Below are 17,005 nucleotides of genomic sequence, written 5' to 3'. Positions count from 1 at the left end.
AGTACTGTTTGTGATACAAGAAGTCTAAAAAACAGAGTATATACATTTGACGAAGAAACTGTACATTGGAGGAGGTTGGTAGGTAGGAGATTGGTAGGTTTGATTGATTGATTGATTGATTGATTGATTGATTGATTGAAAATTGTATTAACAGATTGCAGAATGGGTGCAATACAATACGGCTCAATACACACAATTGTTAAGGGGATGCAGACCAGAGAAAGACTTTCGTCTTGTTTACATCAGGGTCCCCCATTTTCAATTCATCATAACATATATGACATACAGATAGACAGTACTGTTACATCTTGTTTAAGAAGCACAGTGAAGTTACCGGTTGTTATTTGATTGATTGATTGATTGATTGATTGAAAATGTTATTAACAGATTGCAGAATGGGTACAGTACAGCTCAATACACACAATTGTTAAGGGGATGCAGACCAGAGAAAGACTTTCGTCTTGTTTACATCAGGGTCCCCCATTTTCAATGCATCATAACATATATGACATACATGACATACAGATAGACAGTACTGCTACCTCTTGTTTAAGAAGCACAGTGAAGTTACCGGTTGTTATTTGATTGATTGAAAATGTTATTAACAGATTGCAGAATGGGTACAATACAGTACAGCTCAATTCACACAATTGTTAAGGGGATGCAGACCAGAGAAAGACTTTCGTCTTGTTTACATCAGGGTCCCCCATTTTCAATTCATCATAACATATATGACATACAGATAGACAGTACTGCTACATCTATACATTTATGACATACCAGATTTACAAATACAGTAGTGTTTGTGATACAAAAATAGTCTAAAAAAGAGTATATACATTTGACGAAGAAACTGTACATTGGAGGAGGTTGGGTAGGTGGGTGGAGGGGGGTTTGGTAGGTGGGGTGGGGAAACTATACATTGGACGTGGTTGGGTGGGTGGGGTAGGGTAACTGTACATTGGATTATCCACAAAGCCTTACTTTGTCCCAAGAAGAGTGTCTTGTGTATTATTGGGTTAGGACATTTACTGTACATTGGAGGGGGTTGGGTTAGGACATTTACAGGGGCCAGTTTCGAATTGCAGTCTCCCGTAGGTGCACTTTGAGAGTGGTTTTGAAAGTGGGTAGTGATTCACATTCCTTTACAGCTGTGGGTAGGGCGTTACACATGTGGCATAATTGCGAAGCGTGTTTTGTCCCTTGTTTGAGCCGAATCTGGGTTTCACATGATTTATGGAGCTCCCTCTGGTGTTGTGGTCGTGGTATTCACTGACCTTTGGGAAGTAATTTGACATGTACATGGGTACCTTAGTTGTGTAGTGTATCTTGTAGACCAGGCCCATTGCAAGTTGCTGTACTCTGTCGTCTATTCTAAGCCATCCTAGGTTGTCAAAGTGGGCAGGGGTGAGGTGGGTTCTAGGAGTAAGGTCAAGCAGTAGTCTGACCAGTTTGTTTTGTGATGTTTGTAATTTAGTTTTAGCGCTTTTGAGGTGCTTTGGTACCATGAGGTGCAAGCATAGTCGTAGTACCCTTGAATGAGTGCTCCTGCCAGAGTCTTCAGGGTATTCTTGTTTACCAGAGAGGATATCCGGTACAAGAATCTAGTTCGTTGGTTGACTTTTTTTATTACATTGAATGCCATTTTGTCACAGGAAAGATTTGCCTCTAGGATGGAACCTAGGTATGTAATTTCATCTTTCCTTGTGACAATATTGTCACCCACTGTAACTGAGAAGCCGTCGGTCTTGCTGAGTTTGTTATTTGAACCGAAGAGAATGGACTTTGTTTTACCCAGGAGTAATGATAGTTTGTTATCAGCGAGCCAGGTGCAGATTTAGCCTAGTTCCGAGCTGAGGGTTTTTTCCAACCTGTAACTTGTTTTTGTCAGAGACCAGCAGGGCTGAGTCGTCCGCTAACAGGAACAAGTTGCAGTCACAAGCTGACGACATGTAATTTGCATAAATTAGGAACAGTAGCGGACCTAGTATGCTTCCTTGTGGAACACCACAGCTCACTGGGAGGGGGGGGGATAGGGTACCGTTTACCTCCACCATCTGTTCTCTCCCCTCCAGGTAGGATTGCATCCAGCTCACTGATAGACTATCAAAACCAATTGCTTTTAGCTTGTCAATCAGAATGGAGTGATTGACAGTGTCGAAGGCCTTTTGTAGGTCCAGCATGACCATGCCGCAGTATTTGCCCGCGTCCACCTCTTGTTTGATGTGGTCGTTCAAATAGAGAAGGCATGTGTCAGTGGAGTGCGATGTTCTGAAGCCAGATTGGAATTCGTAGATTAGATTAGATTAGATTTTTTTCCACAAGGTACTTTTCGACCTGTTCGTATACTATTTATTCCATGACTTTCGAGAGAGGTAAGAATAGAAACAGGGCGGTAGTTGCCTGGGTCTAATTTGCTGCCCTTTTTGTGCAGGGGGGTTACTCTCGCAATTTTGAAGTCTTTGGGTACGTGTCCCTGTTTTATGGAGAGGTTTATTATGTGTGTGATGACTGGGGTGATGGCGGCTGCTGAGTCTCTGAGGAATTTGGAGGGGATATTGTCATGGCCAGTGGCCTTGTTTGGTTGGAGGGCGCTCAGTTTTTCGAGTACCTCAGCTGTTGTTACCATTTCAAGTAGGGATGCACCGAAATTTCGGTCACCGAAAGTTTTCGGCCGAAAATGGCCAAAAATGGCTTTTTGGCTTTCGGCCGAAAGAGTTTTTTCACCGAAAATATATAACCGAAACAGAAACAACCTGTAACCTAACGCGTGTTGTTTTGATGATGTCATCAAAACGCGGATTCAGTCATTACATGCGCGCTGTGAGCTCTTCAGTCCTGCGTGATACTCCTCTTGGGACTCGGGAGTCGCGCTGTTTCTATGTAAACTATAAATGCGTCTTTACCATGCTTTATCCTTATTTACTATATGCCCGTCGCGGTTCTGTATCGTAATGGGCTCCGCTCGGCATCACTACTGCACTATGCCTCGCTCGTGCACGCGCACTGAATAAAGATTCCACAATGTACCTTTATATCCCAACATTCGTCTGGCCACACCCCTATCAGCTTACCTACATAAGCAGGGGTGGGGCCACATACTCTGATTGATTGATTGATTGAAAACTTTATTAACAGATTGCAGAATGGGTACAATACAGTACAGCTCAATACACACAATTGTTAAGGGGATGCAGACCAGAGAAAGACTTTCGTCTTGTTTCCACCAGGGTCCCCCATTTTCAATTCATCAGGACATATATGACATACATGACATACAGATAGTCAGTACTGCTACATCTATACATTTATGACATACCAGATTTGCAAATACAGTACTGTTTGTGATACAGAAGGAGTCAAGAAAAGGGAGTATATACATTTGACGTAGAAACTGTACATTGGAGGAGGTTGGGTGGGGGGGGTTGGGTACACTGGGATATTGACAACCATACTGGGTAATTTACATTGGAGGTGGTTGGGGGGGGGGGGGGGGCACACTGTATAAGCAAGCAAAACTGTACATTGAGGGGGGGGAGACTCTGTACAAACAAACAAAATTGTACATTGGACTATTGACAAAACCATACTAGGTAAATGACTGTACATTGGAGGGGGTTGGGTTAGGATATTTACAGGGGCCAGTGTTGAATTGCAGTCTCCCGTAGGTGTCTCTTGAGAGAGGTTTTGAAAGTGGGTAGTGATCCACATTCCTTTACAGCTTTGGGTAGGGCGTTCCACATTGATGTGGCATAATTGCGAAACGTGTTTAGTCCCTTACTCGCCTCCTTCTTCGCTTTCACCACAAGGAAGTGCCTTCGGTAGATCCCCACTTGACAAGGTTTTAGTAGGAGAAAGTTGGAAAACAAGGGATACGTTGACATCATATCTTTATTTTCTCTCTCACTATTTTTGAGAAAATACGGCGATATTGTCTTCGTACTGGAGTGTCTGGAAGATGATGACCATTCTACACCTCCACCGGTTTTTTCGTATTGGGAGTTCACGCCGCTTACATGCCTCCCAACTGCAGTCCTCCTGGCTGCGGCTGGATGGGGTAAAACCCTCCAGCGACACAGCTGGACTGTAGGACGCACCGACTGTTGTGAGAAGCGGTGGGTTCCAGGTTTGGTGAGTAATGTTTGCTTGCAAGCACCACTTGTCTGTTAGTGCTATGGGGGCTAGCTGACAATGTTTACGAGAACCGGCCCCAGATTAGGGTCCTTTGTTCAGCCTTTTTAGGCGACGGCGGAGGATCTTGGTTTGAAGCCCACTATAGCAACTAGTGGGCCACGACCAGTAAACTGGTGATCCCAGGATCTCTGGACGCGTGGGTACTTCTCTGTCACCGTATAGGCCCCATCTTTCATATGCAAATGAGAGTATACCCTAAACGAGGAAATGTGGGCATGGATGTTCGTTATCGGAAAATCCATGTTCAAGTCGGCTACAGCCCAAATGGGACTTGTGCTGGCTCCGCCGGATGTATGGTAAAATCACCGTTGTAAAACTGTGTTAACATCTCGTTTCTCTTCTCTCTTAAAAGGTGAGGAGGGTTTCAGAACGGCGGCCTGTCTGAGTGTGGCTTGTTATATCGTTGTGTACAAGTTCAGGTGATGGCTGCTTAGCTTGCGTGCTAGTTGTGGCCTACCTGTTATTGATTGATTGATTGAAAAGTTTATTAACAGATTGCAGAATGGGTACAGTACAGTACATCTCAATACATACAATTGTTAAGGGGATGCAGACCAGAGAAAGACTTTCGTCTTGTTTACACCAGGGTCCCCCATTTTCAATTCATCATAACATATATGACATACATGACATACAGATAGACAGTACTGCTACATCTATACATTTATGACATATCAGATTTGCAAATACAGTACTGTTTGTGATACAAAAGTGTCCAGAAAAGGAGTGTATATACATTTGGCGTAGAAACTGTACATTGGGGGAGGTTGGTGGGGTGGGGTTGGGTGGGTTGGGTGAGGGCTGTACATTGGAGGTGGGGGGGGGGGGGGTTGGGTAGGGGACACGCACACATTTTACACTGTACATTGGAATATTGACAAAGCCTTACTTGGTCATTTACTGTACAACTAGGTTAGGACATTTGTAGGGGCCAGTTTCGAATTGCAGTCTCACGTAGGTGTTTTTTGAGAGTGTTTTTGAAGGTGGGTAGTGATTCACATTCCTTTACAGCTTTAGGCAGGGCGTTCCACATTGATGTGGCATAATTGCGAAACGTGTTTAGTCCCTTGTTTGAGCCGAATCTGGGTTTTACATGATTTGTGGAGCTCCCTCTGGTGTTGTGATCGTGGTATTCACTGACCTTTGGGAAGTATTTTGACATGTACATGGGTACCTTGGTCGCGTAGTGTATCTTGTAGACCAGGCCCATTGCAAGTTGCTGTACTCTGTCGTCTACTCTAAGCCATCCTAGGTTGTCAAAGTGGGCAGGGGTGAGGTGGGTTCTAGGAGTCAGGTCAAGTAGTAGTCTGACTAGCTTGTTTTGAGATGTTTGTAATTTGTTTTTTAGTGCCTTTGAGGTGCTTTGGTACCATGAGGTGCAAGCATAGTCGTAGTACCCTTGAATGAGTGCTCCTGCTAGAGTCTTCAGGGTATTCTTGTTTACCAGAGAGGAGATCCGGTACAAGAATCGCGTTCGTTGGTTGACTCGTTGACTCGTTGGTTCGTTTTATTACATTGGATGCCATTTTGTCACAGGAAAGATTAGCCTCTAGGATGGAACCCAGGTAGGTAATTTCATCTTTCCTTGTGATAATATTGTCACCCACTGTAACCGAGAAGCCGTCGGTCTTGCTGAGTTTGTTATTTGAACCGAAGAGAATGGACTCTGTTTTGCCCATGTGTAATGATAGTTTGTTGTCGGCGAGCCATATGCAGATTTTGCCTAGTTCCGAGCTGAGGGCTTTTTCAACCTGTAACTTGTTCTTGTCAGAGACCAGCAGGGCTGAGTCGTCCGCAAACAGGAACAAGTTGCAGTCACAAGCTGACGACATGTCATTTGCATAAATTAGGAATAGTAGCGGTCCTAGTATGCTTCCTTGTGGAACACCACAGCTCACTGTGAGGGGGGGGGGATAGGGTACCGTTTACTTCCACCATCTGTTCCCTCCCCTCCAGGTAGGATTGTATCCAGCTCACTGATAAACTATCAAAACCAATTGCTTTTAGCTTGTCAATCAGAATGGTGTGATTGACAGTGTCGAAGGCCTTTTGTAGGTCCAGCATGACCATGCCGCAGTATTTGCCCGCGTCCACCTCTTGTTTGATGTGGTCGTTCAAGTAGAGAAGGCATGTGTCAGTGGAGTGGGATGTTCTGAAGCCAGATTGGAATTCGTAGATTAGATTTTTTTCCGCGAGGTACTTTTCGATCTGTTCGTATACTATTTTTTCCATGACTTTCGAGATGGATGTAAGGATAGAAACAGGGCGGTAGTTACCCGGGTCTAATTTGCTGCCCTTTTTGTGCAGGGGTGTTACTCTCGCAATTTTGAAGTCCTTGGGGACGTGTCCCTGTTTTATGGAGAGGTTTATTATGTGTGTGATGACTGGGGTGATGGCTGCTGCTGAGTCTCTGAGGAATTTGGAGGGGATGTTGTCATGGCCAGTGGCCTTGTTTGGTTGGAGGGCGCTCAGTTTTTTGAGTACCTCATCTGTAGTTACTATTTCCAGTTTGAAGTCGTCTTTGTGGACGCCTAGGTTCATGTAGTATGCTACTATGTGTTCTACCCCATACTGCCCTGAGTGGGAGGGTAGTTTGTTTACCAGTGTTGTGGCTATGTTTGTGAAGAAAGTGTTTAAGTAATTGGCTACATCCAGCTTGTCTGTGATGAGCGTGTTGTCCGTCTTTATGTTTATGTTTGAGAACCTGGTTTTGAGTTTTTTACTGCAGCCTAGTTGATTGTTGAGTAATTTCCAAAGTTCACGTGGTTTATTTTTGTTTTCCTCGGTTTTGTCATTGATGAAATTTTTTTTTGCAGTTTTGATCATGGAGTTTACGTCATTTCTTAGTCTGTTTCTTTCTAGTTTGAGTTCAGTCACGTGGTCTTGGAGTTCACTGCTCGTGCTTTTGGTAAGCTTTGACTGACTTTTACGAAACTCAGAGCATTTTTTGTCTCTGGCTTTCATAGCGGTCAGTATTTCAGTGTGCATCCATGGCTCAGCGCGATTTTTTACCCTGGTAGTTCTTAGGGGGGCCATTTTGTTTAGTATTGATGAAAATTTGGTTTTGAAGCCAAGCCAAGTTTCTTCAACCAGTGTACCATTGAGTTCATCTGACCAGTCCAGACTCTCCAGTTCAAGGTTAAAGGCCTCGCTAGAGTAGGTCAGCTGTTAGCTGCAGGCGCTAGCCTGTTGTGTCACTAGGCTAGGAAACGTTAGCTTGCTGCTATCGGCCGAGAGCGGCCGTTAGCTTAATGCTACACTGTTGAACGTTCTGAGACTATAACATGCTTTAAACACTCTGACTACGACGTCATCTTTGACAGAGGATGTTAGTCGAACCTACCCTGAGCCCGGCCGGCGAGGACTGCGTCAACAAGGAGAACCGTAGCAGCGGGATGGAGCGGCGACGCTGCCCATGTCGACAACACAGGAATGCTGTGTTTACTGTCGGTGCCTTGTTAGAGACTGCAGTTACCTTGATCTGCGCTCACGGTAGGAAAGGTCCTGACCAGACCTTGAACACTTCTTCTTTCTTTCCCTTCTAAATGTTTTGTAAATAACGATGTTTTCCAAAACGAGTGTTGCTGCACTACATTTAGGATACGACACGAGTTATGTGTGAATTGTCTTGTCACTGGTCTCCATGCAAATCGGGTTGTTTGTTACAGATGTGAAAATGATCTAGTTTGTTGTGTTGAGAAACATCATGTGTGTTCATGTACCGTGTACTCACAACTAAGGGGGTTAAACTAACCTATAAAGCTATGCTTTATTCAAAAGAATGAATTCTTTTCTCAGCCTGTAATGACAATGAACAGTGTGTTCACATATTAACAGGTTTACCTGTTTAACTGGCCGTATTAAGGGTAAAGTAGGAGGGGTGTTTTCCCCCCGGTTCCCTGGGGACTTCTTCACCCTCCTCTCAGACATGTTGTTACAATATATTGTGTCACTGTGTGGTAGGGATACGATGTAACCCTTAGGTTAGTTGCTGGGGTTGTGCTCACCGCTTGAGAAACTATATTTTCCTAAAGAAAAGATTGTTTGGTCACTTTTCGTGTGTGCTTAGCAAGGCCTGTGGCCGATACTGATAGAGAATTATGTATTCTCTCATTATGAAAAACGGCGTTCCTCTGTAGAGTGTTTTTGCCATTTTTTGTAGGTGATAATGGGTTGTGTGTGTCGTGTGACCTACAACTGGGTTGGGTTGGCCACAGAAGCACATGTGTAAGTCTGGTACCGGGGCTCTTAAGGGGGCCCTCTCTATTCTGTGTTTTTTCCTTAGTAAAAATCAGATAGCAGGTTAGCACATGAGCTGTGTGAAGCTGTTAAAAAGACACTTCATGTAGCAGAATATGACTGTGTCATACTCTTTTTTTTGTCATTACATCGTATCATGGGTGTGGGGTCGTAAAGGGGTGAACTGGTAATCCTTTTCTCCCCTTCTTTGATGGGCAGGGGTTAAAACCTGTCCTTCAAGGTTCCTGTCACGTTGCTGTTCGGCACGTTACAGGGTAAGAGGGGGGGGGGGGGGGGGGGGGAGTTTCCTGGTCCCACGCCCTGGAATATTGGGCGTGTGCACCGCAGAAATGCCCCCGCCATAGAGTACGTCACTGTGCGCGTCTCTGTTGGTAGGACTTCCGTGAGCTGTTCGGGTCCATATGATGGATCTGTTTCGGGGAGTGGTCAGGGCTCCTCCTCACGAAGCTCCTATTCGGGCCTTCTGTGAGTTAGGACTCTCCTTCCATGTGAGGGAGCCTCCTCAGAGTGCAGAGCCTCCTCCTCAGATTGTCAAGGTGAGTAGAACTTCAAAAAGTAGTCCTGCTCTATTGTGTGTGTATTCGATTCAATTCGATTATTGAGTGTGTATTGGTTCAGTGCCTCCTCCCCGGAGAGCCCTAAAACCAAAATTTTACATGGCTCAAGGTTGCAATATATTCTTTTCAATCTGTACAGCTCGCGTGGGAAGTCTCTCTGGGGATTTCCGTCTCCTCCCTATGGGAGTGTGGTGGGATGTAAAAATGTAAACAATTTTTACCCCCAGCTGTGTAGACTGGGATACATGCTGTTGGTGCTTCCTTCTTTTCTATTAAAAAGAGTTGGAGTTAGGAAGCATCACACCCCTCTTGTCGTTCCCCTGGGCGCCTTGGGGATTCAATGACAGGTCTAAATAGCCTGTTCATTGATGTGGTTGTGTCCCGACGCACGCATAGTGCTAGCTCGGGGTGTTCTGTTGAAGATCAGGCGAATGACTGGCACGCCTTGGTTGCTTGAGGTTAAAACAGCGTTTTTATAAAGCAACTGGGATGGAGGTTTTTCCTCTTCCGACGACCTGTGTTGGTTGTCGACGGATTCTCGTTCATATCTGGGGGATGATGACGGAATGGATCTGAACATATGTAGAGGGGTCTCACGCCCTGGGGGTGGGCCACCGGGCGCGGTTCGCACCGAACGTCTGGGTGGCGCCTTCTTTTCATGTTTAAGATCAACACGCATATCTGCCCCTTCTCCTGGAGTAGGCATGTCGGCGTGGTTAGGGCACGGGACTGGTTCTGGTCACGCTGGTCCTGATCAGTTAAACCCGTTGTCCGCCGGGGATGCAGATCTGCTGTTCTGGTACCCTGAGGGACTTGGGCTTTTTTCAGGGGGAAAAATGCCAGGTCGGTCCGGGTGTCACAGGGTTAAGCGCTATGGAGACCCTGGTTGGGTACATTTTGTACTCTGCACTGTCGTAATGGCTTACGGCCATGCCAACCTGTACACGCCCGATCTCGTCAGATCTCGGCCGCTACGCAGGTTGGTCCTGGTTAGTACTTGGTTGGGAGACCGCCTGGGAATACCAAGTACGGTGTGCTTGGGGCTGGTTCTCCATTCTTTTCGCTCCTCTCTCACGCATGGCGAAGAGGGGCCTGTTGGGGTGGTCTTTGACCTCCTCTGGTGACCCTGTGCTTCCCGTATCGCCGGGCCCGGTCCGAAGTAATGTTTCGTCGACCCGTAGGCCTGGGATAACCCTTTTTTGAAAACTGAAACACTTGTACTGCAATATAGCCAGTGTGTACCCGCAGGTGTGTTTTGGAGTTTTTTCTTGAGGGGTTATAGGAACAACCACCGCATTGGGTAACGACAAGGTGGTTGATTCCCTGGTGTGTTGGAGCAGTGTCAACTCCCGGGTTACCCGGTTGAGGGTGCCCCTGCACGTTCATGACGTCTGCCAATCATGTCAGCCTTCTCTGCCTCAACCCCTCTGGGTGTGTTTTTTTTTTTAAATGGAGGCTTGGTCATGCAACAACGCCAGCATACGCCCCTTCCGCCGGGGGGGCTGTTCTCAGCTAACTCCTTTGGCGCCTGTCTCGTCCGCAGTGCTCCAGGCTCAGGTTACAGCCTGTTGCCTGGTTTTCCCCGGTGCGCTGCCTGCTTCCATTGGTTAACCTTTTTTGTGTGCTTACGGCCATGCTGACTGCCTGTTCTGCAGGGTCAGTGTGCCAGGCGGTGTGCTATTGGGGGGAAAGGGCCCGCTCTTGGAGGGGCCTTATCCGAATACGCTGGCGATGTGGGGGGCGGTGTCACTAAGTGACCGCCTGGTGGGGTCTTGATGCCTGGCGTCATTGACCTCTCCGGGCCCCCGTTTTCCAGGGGATCCAGTCCCTTCAGTGGGTCTGGGTCTTCCTTCGCGCTCCGCTGCTACGGCCTTGCCACGGGGTTGGGTTTGCTCTTGACCCCGTGATTTCTGGGGGCAGTAACGAGGTTGTTCCCTCCGTTCGTTCCCGGGTGGCATGCGGGTTGCGTGTGTGTGTAGTCGTGGGGTCAGGCCACGGTCTGCTCACCCTGTGCGTTGAGTTGCTTGAGTGCCTCTTCGCACGGTCGGGTCTGTCGCCCTCCCGGGAACCTCCAATAGGGGGGGTGCCCTCCATTAGGGGGGGTCGGGGGGGCTCGGTCCTCCCTGATCTGATGGTTGTGGGGGGCCTCAGCGGGGTATATTTGTCGGCCGATGGCTCTCGCTCGGCCTCCCTTGTGCAGTAGTGATGCCGAGCGGAGCCCATTACGATACAGAACGATAGGTTATGACTATAACCAAGTTCTGTTAGTAATGGTGACGCTCGGCATCAGACGCTGCTGCTGCCCTTGATCTCACCTTGTGGGGAAAGCTTGGGAAGGAGGCGAGTATGTGGCCCCACCCCTGCTTATAAGCTGATAGGGGTGTGGCCAGACGAATGTTGGGATATAAAGGTACATTGTGGAATCTTTATTCAGTGCGCGTGCACGAGCGAGGCATAGTGCAGTAGTGATGCCGAGCGTCACCATTACTAACAGAACTTGGTTATAGTCATAACCTATCGTTAATCACTGAGTGATCTAATATGCATATTATTCAGAGCGAGAGGGGGAGGGATTGTGTTTCTCACATTGACGCTGTCTGTCGCGCGTCTACTGTGCCAAAGTCAAGAGAGCACGTTCATCTGGGGACTAGAAAGGTGCGCTCAGTAGAGCACAGATGTCCGCCTCTCTCTCTTTCTTTCTCTCTCTCTCGCTCTCTCTCTCTTTTTGTTGAGAATTTGGTTTTGAATCCAAGCCATGTTTCTTCAATTAGTGTACCACTGAGCTCATCTGACCAGTCCATGCTCTCCAGTTCTAGGTTAAAGGCCTCTCTAGAGTAGGTTTTGAGGTCCCTAGATGTGACTGTTTTGTGACAGCCTGCCTTTTGTTTTAGCTTTTTGCGGGTACAGAATATCATATAATGATCACTTAACCTGCATGCTATCACCCCTTTGTTGGAGATCAAGGACTTGTCAGAGGTCAGAATTAGATCAATGGTAGTTTGTGTTGAATCACATACTCTTGTGGGTTGGGTGATCATGCTAGGTTTGCTAAGCTAGCAGGCGATTTGACCGTGGGGTTGTCGGTTAGATTTCCGTTTTGTGCCGTGTTTGGCACCGGTGTTGAAACCTCCGGTTCTTTCCGTCTCGTTCTGGTCACTCGAGCGTTACATTGTAGATGCGTCGGGGGTCCAGTCGTGAGCGGTGGAGGGTTGTTTGTGTTGGTTGATGTGTTGGTCGCAATGGTGACCGTCGCTGTTTGCATCAGTAGTCCGAGTTGACTCGCCTGGTACAGAGTGATAACTGGGCCTGGGTTCAGCTGAATGTCTCCCGAAAGAAGCAGATATAAGAAGATCATCGACACGGAGGCAACTTTTTTTTTTTACCTACTTTTTCTGCTGATGGTTTTGTGAATAGATCTCCATTATGCTTCAATTACTGTGTTTATTCTATAGCAATAAGGTTGGGTGAATTCGGCCATTGTATAAAAGATATTCCATCACTTGAAGTCGTGTGTTATAGGAATTAGATCACGCCTAGGGGGGTCTAACGACCCTTCGCTGCGCGTCGGGCCTAACAACCACCCTTAGGCGTGATCTAATTCCTATAACACAGTACGTCGCGTGATGTAATGCTTAAACACGTTTCGATGGTCAAATATACAGGAGGAGTGGCCACTGGCCAAGCAGAAATGAAAGTTAGAGTGTGATTCAACCCAAGCCATCGCAGTTTAGACACGGACGATACCGCCACCTGGTGATAGTCGATCGGCATTGCAGTTCTAATGTGTGGGGGTGGTCGAAAATGATGCAGATCGCTCTGGGCAAGTCTGTAGAGCGGGGATGCCTATAACTGTTCCGCAACTGTAAGTTACTTCCGGGGTAGGCCTGATTGGCCCCGACAGGCACGTGACGCGGAGCGGAGCGGCAGAGCTTGCGGAATTATGTAACCGTCCTAATCCGCCATGATTTTCATTCGGCGCTTCAGCTCACCTGGCAGAGCAGCGGTCCTGCGATCCTGTGGTCCGTTGTTGACGAATTCGAATCCCATCAATTTTTTTTTTTTAACGTGATTTTTTTTTTAACGTGTATTCTTTCGCCGGTTAAGGTTAGGCATGGTTAAGGTTAAGGTTAAGGTTAGGCATTGTTTCGGAGTTGGTTAAGGTTAGAACGGTTAAGTTTAGGCGCTGTTAAGGAGCTGGTTAAGGTTAGAGTTTGTCTTAGAGAATGGCAATATTCTTTCTATGGTTAAGGTTAGGCATGGTTAAGGTTAAGGTTAGGCATTGTTTCGGAGTTGGTTAAGGTTAGAACGGTTAAGTTTAGGCGCTGTTAAGGAGCTGGTTAAGGTTAGAGTTTGTGTTAGAGAATGGCAATAGACAGCCTATTTCCGCGCGACAGCTCTCAGCAGCCTCATTGCGCGTCCTGAGTTTGCCGCGTCACGTGCCTGTCGGGGCCAATCAGGCCTACCCCGGAAGTAACTTACAGTTGCGGAACAGTAACACGCAGCGGGGATCAAAGTAAAAAAAATTTTTTTTTTTTTTTTTGGTCCACTTTTTCTCCCATCCCAATTTCGTATCATCCAATTCAACCCTCCCCTGTCACGAACGTTGTTTCTTGCCTCCCACAAGCCGGCTGCAATGTGGACTAAGTCATACATAGCACAAGTCCCCTCCGGTACTTGAGGTAACAGCAGTCGCATCTTTTCACCTGCGCAGCTCGATCTCTCAGTGGCGAGGAGTAACGCGTGGGAGGCTCACGCTGCCCCCGACACTTCCTGATTCTACTGCGCAGGCGCACCAACCGACCTGTAGGAGTCGCTGTCCACAACGCCCGATCCCCACCCATCAGTTTTCCACCCCCTAATACGGCCAATGTGTATTAGTACGGACGACCAGCTAAACTGAAAGCAATGTGGAGCGCTGGGATCGCCTGTTCGCATTCGTGGCGAGCGCCTTGCCCACTACGCCACATAGCTGCCCTCCAAAAACTACTTTTTACGTTTTTGCCACTCAACTGTGGGCGCCCAATAACGACTTTTTACGTTTTTGGCACAGACTGTGTTAACGGCAACATACAGGTCCGTGACATTGAATAGAATATTAAAATCGAAAAAAAGGAAAACGGACCAAATAATGTATATATATACGTGGTTGGCATTCAATGGTTGTCGAGCAAATGCATATATAAACGTTGGCGCAGATTGAGTTGAAGGTCCCCTATTGTAAAAAGAAAAAAAGAATTGCATTGTTTTTACACAATAAGTTGTCCCAATACTGACAATGTGAAATATGTACATAGTGCAGTTTCTGCAGTTCAGCTGTGACAACCCTCCCTATAGAAACAATTCAGAATTGCAGCCAACATGGATGTAAATATAACTGACCAATCACAATAATTATGCTCATTGCATTTGGTTGGTCCATGACTTCTGTGTCTCAACACCATTGTAGGCAGGAAATAGGATATGCAATTACTGGATCTTTCATATTTGATTTGCAATTTGACAGTGTGAGCTGAATTTCGTGAGTGCGATGCCTCTGCGCTCTGGCGTGGGAAGCAGCAGCTCATTTAAAGCTACAGGCACAGAAACAGCACACAGAGAACAGCACTGAAACAGAGGGGTATAGAGACATACTAGAATCCGCAACCCGAGTGGTATTTTCACCAAAAAACGTCAAAGACATGTTTAGGAGACCTCAGAGACCTATATTAACTTGTTGAAAGGGGGTACAATATGGGACCGTCCCAAATTACTGGCACTTTGTTTGTGAATCCTAAAGCAACAGAAGCAATTACGTTAATTATTTATTTAAGATTTCATGTGAAGGTCTAAACACTGACAAGGGCCTTATTTCTTTTTTCTTTTCATGTGCAACCATTTTATAGCCCTGTTTAAAGAGGCTATTTCGACTAAAAGCCTATTTATTTTGTGGATTAGTGCTGTCAACAAATGCATGTTATATATATTTTATTTCTTGGCTGCTGCAGGTTATTTCTTTTTCATTATGCATATGAGCTGTAATTTATCTTGCACATTTTGTAGCCAATTAGTCAATGAAGAGGATAAAACCTTGAAGTCATTTGTCTCTCAATAGCATAATAATTACAATAATAAAGCAGGATAGCATGTGATAAAGACATAATTAATTAATAACCAGTTTTAAGTACTGAAGGTGCCGAAAGTGCTGACGCAATACAAAACGGGTATTGGGGACGTCCCGACTGTAGCATGTATTCTGCTCACATGGCAGGTATTGGGGACAGCTCTACTGTAGCATGTATTCTGCTCACATGGCAGGTATTGGGGACAGCTCTACTGTAGCATGTATTCTGCTCACATGGCAGGTATTGGGGACAGCTCTACTGTAGCATGTATTCTGCTCACATGGCAGGTATTGGGGACAGCTCTACTGTAGCATGTATTCTGCTCACATGGCAGGTATTGGGGACAGCTCTACTGTAGCATGTATTCTGCTCACATGGCAGGTATTGGGGACAGCTCTACTGTAGCATGTATTCTGCTCACATGGCAGGTATTGGGGACAGCTCTACTGTAGCATGTATTCTGCTCACATGGCAGGTATTGGGGACAGCTCTACTGTAGCATGTATTCTGCTCACATGGCAGGTATTGGGAATAGCACCCCCTCTCCAGGACGTTTATAACAAGCGTTGCAGGGCCAAGGTTAAGAGAATAATCAAAGACTCTAGTCACCCAAACAGCTGCCTCTTTGAACTGCTGCGGTCAGGCAAGCGCTACCGGAGCCTCATGGTCAGTACAGAGAGACTCAGAAGGAGCTTCTATCCCCAGGACCCGGGAGTTCAAAACTTGTAATCCCCTGGGTTCGAGCCCAGCTCTCGGCGTTGCTACCAGCTGGCTGGTCGTTCATACTAATACAATTGGCAGTATTAGGGGGTGGGAAGCTGGTGGGTGGGGATCAGACGTTGTGGACAGCGACTCCTACAGGTCGGTTGGTGCGCCTGCGCAGTAGAATCAGGAAGCGACGAGGGCGGCGTGCCCTCCAAACGCAGACCCCCGACGCTGAGAGAAAAGCGCTGTGCAGGTGAAAAGATGCGACGGCTGCCTCCTCGAGTACCGGAGGGGACACGTGATGCAAGGCTTCGTCCACATTGCAGCCGCTCTTGTGGGAGGCATGGTCTAACAACGTTCGAGACAGGGGAGGGTAGAATTGGACGATACGAAATTGGGGACGGGAGAAAAATAGAAAAATGGGGAGAAAAAGTAGATAAAAAAGAAAACTTGTAATCCCTATCTGATTGGATCAGATTTGTATTCATTCATTTCAACTCATTGTGAATTGAAAATGGGGGACCCTGATGTAGACAAGACGAAAGTCTTTCTCTGGTCTGCATCCCCTTAACAATTTGTTTGTATTGAACTGTACTGTACCCATTCTGCAATCTGTTCATTAAAATGTTCAATCAATCAATCAATAGGGATTAAACGTTTTGAACTCCTGGGACCAGGCCATCAGGATGCTCAATGACAATGACACTATGTAACAACCCATCATCTACATACACTGCACAGACATCCACATGCACACACTCACTTTAAACAAACACTCACCTTACCACTCACTTTAGACACTTTAACACACTTTATATTTTTGATATTTTTTATTTAAAAACGAACTAATTAACTTGAACTTGGGGACAGCCCGACTGTAGCATGTCTTCAGCTCACATGGCAGGAGGGAAGTCCAGGGCCAGGTCACGTGCGCTCAGCTAAGCCATAGGGAAATCTGCCACGCCAGGAGAATCCGCTCTCACAGATGGTTCCAGCCGCACAGCACAGCACAAGAAAGGCCTCTTGTAGTGGTTTCTGTTGGAGCCTGCCTGCTGCCTCACTGGCCAGGGAACGACCTCCAGAATCCAAAAAGGGCCTCATGGGCCACAATGCACCACATCTCCATACACACACATAGCATCACTCATCTTTTTGAATTGCTTCATCTTTTCTCCTCATCTTCTCCCT

General features: G+C 46.6%; 1 protein-coding gene across 5 annotated transcripts in view; it reads left to right on the top strand.

The window, feature by feature from the left end:
• glt1d1 (glycosyltransferase 1 domain containing 1) overlaps positions 1-17,005 on the top strand; it is an 82,938-nt gene that overhangs the window by 64,941 nt on the left and 992 nt on the right. The gene's annotated exons all lie outside the window — the stretch shown is intronic.

This window comes from Notolepis coatsorum (genome assembly GCF_963971535.1).
Source record: "Notolepis coatsorum genome assembly, chromosome: 1".
Lineage (NCBI taxonomy): Eukaryota > Metazoa > Chordata > Actinopteri > Aulopiformes > Paralepididae > Notolepis > Notolepis coatsorum.
This window is presented reverse-complemented; position numbering and strand designations above follow the sequence as displayed.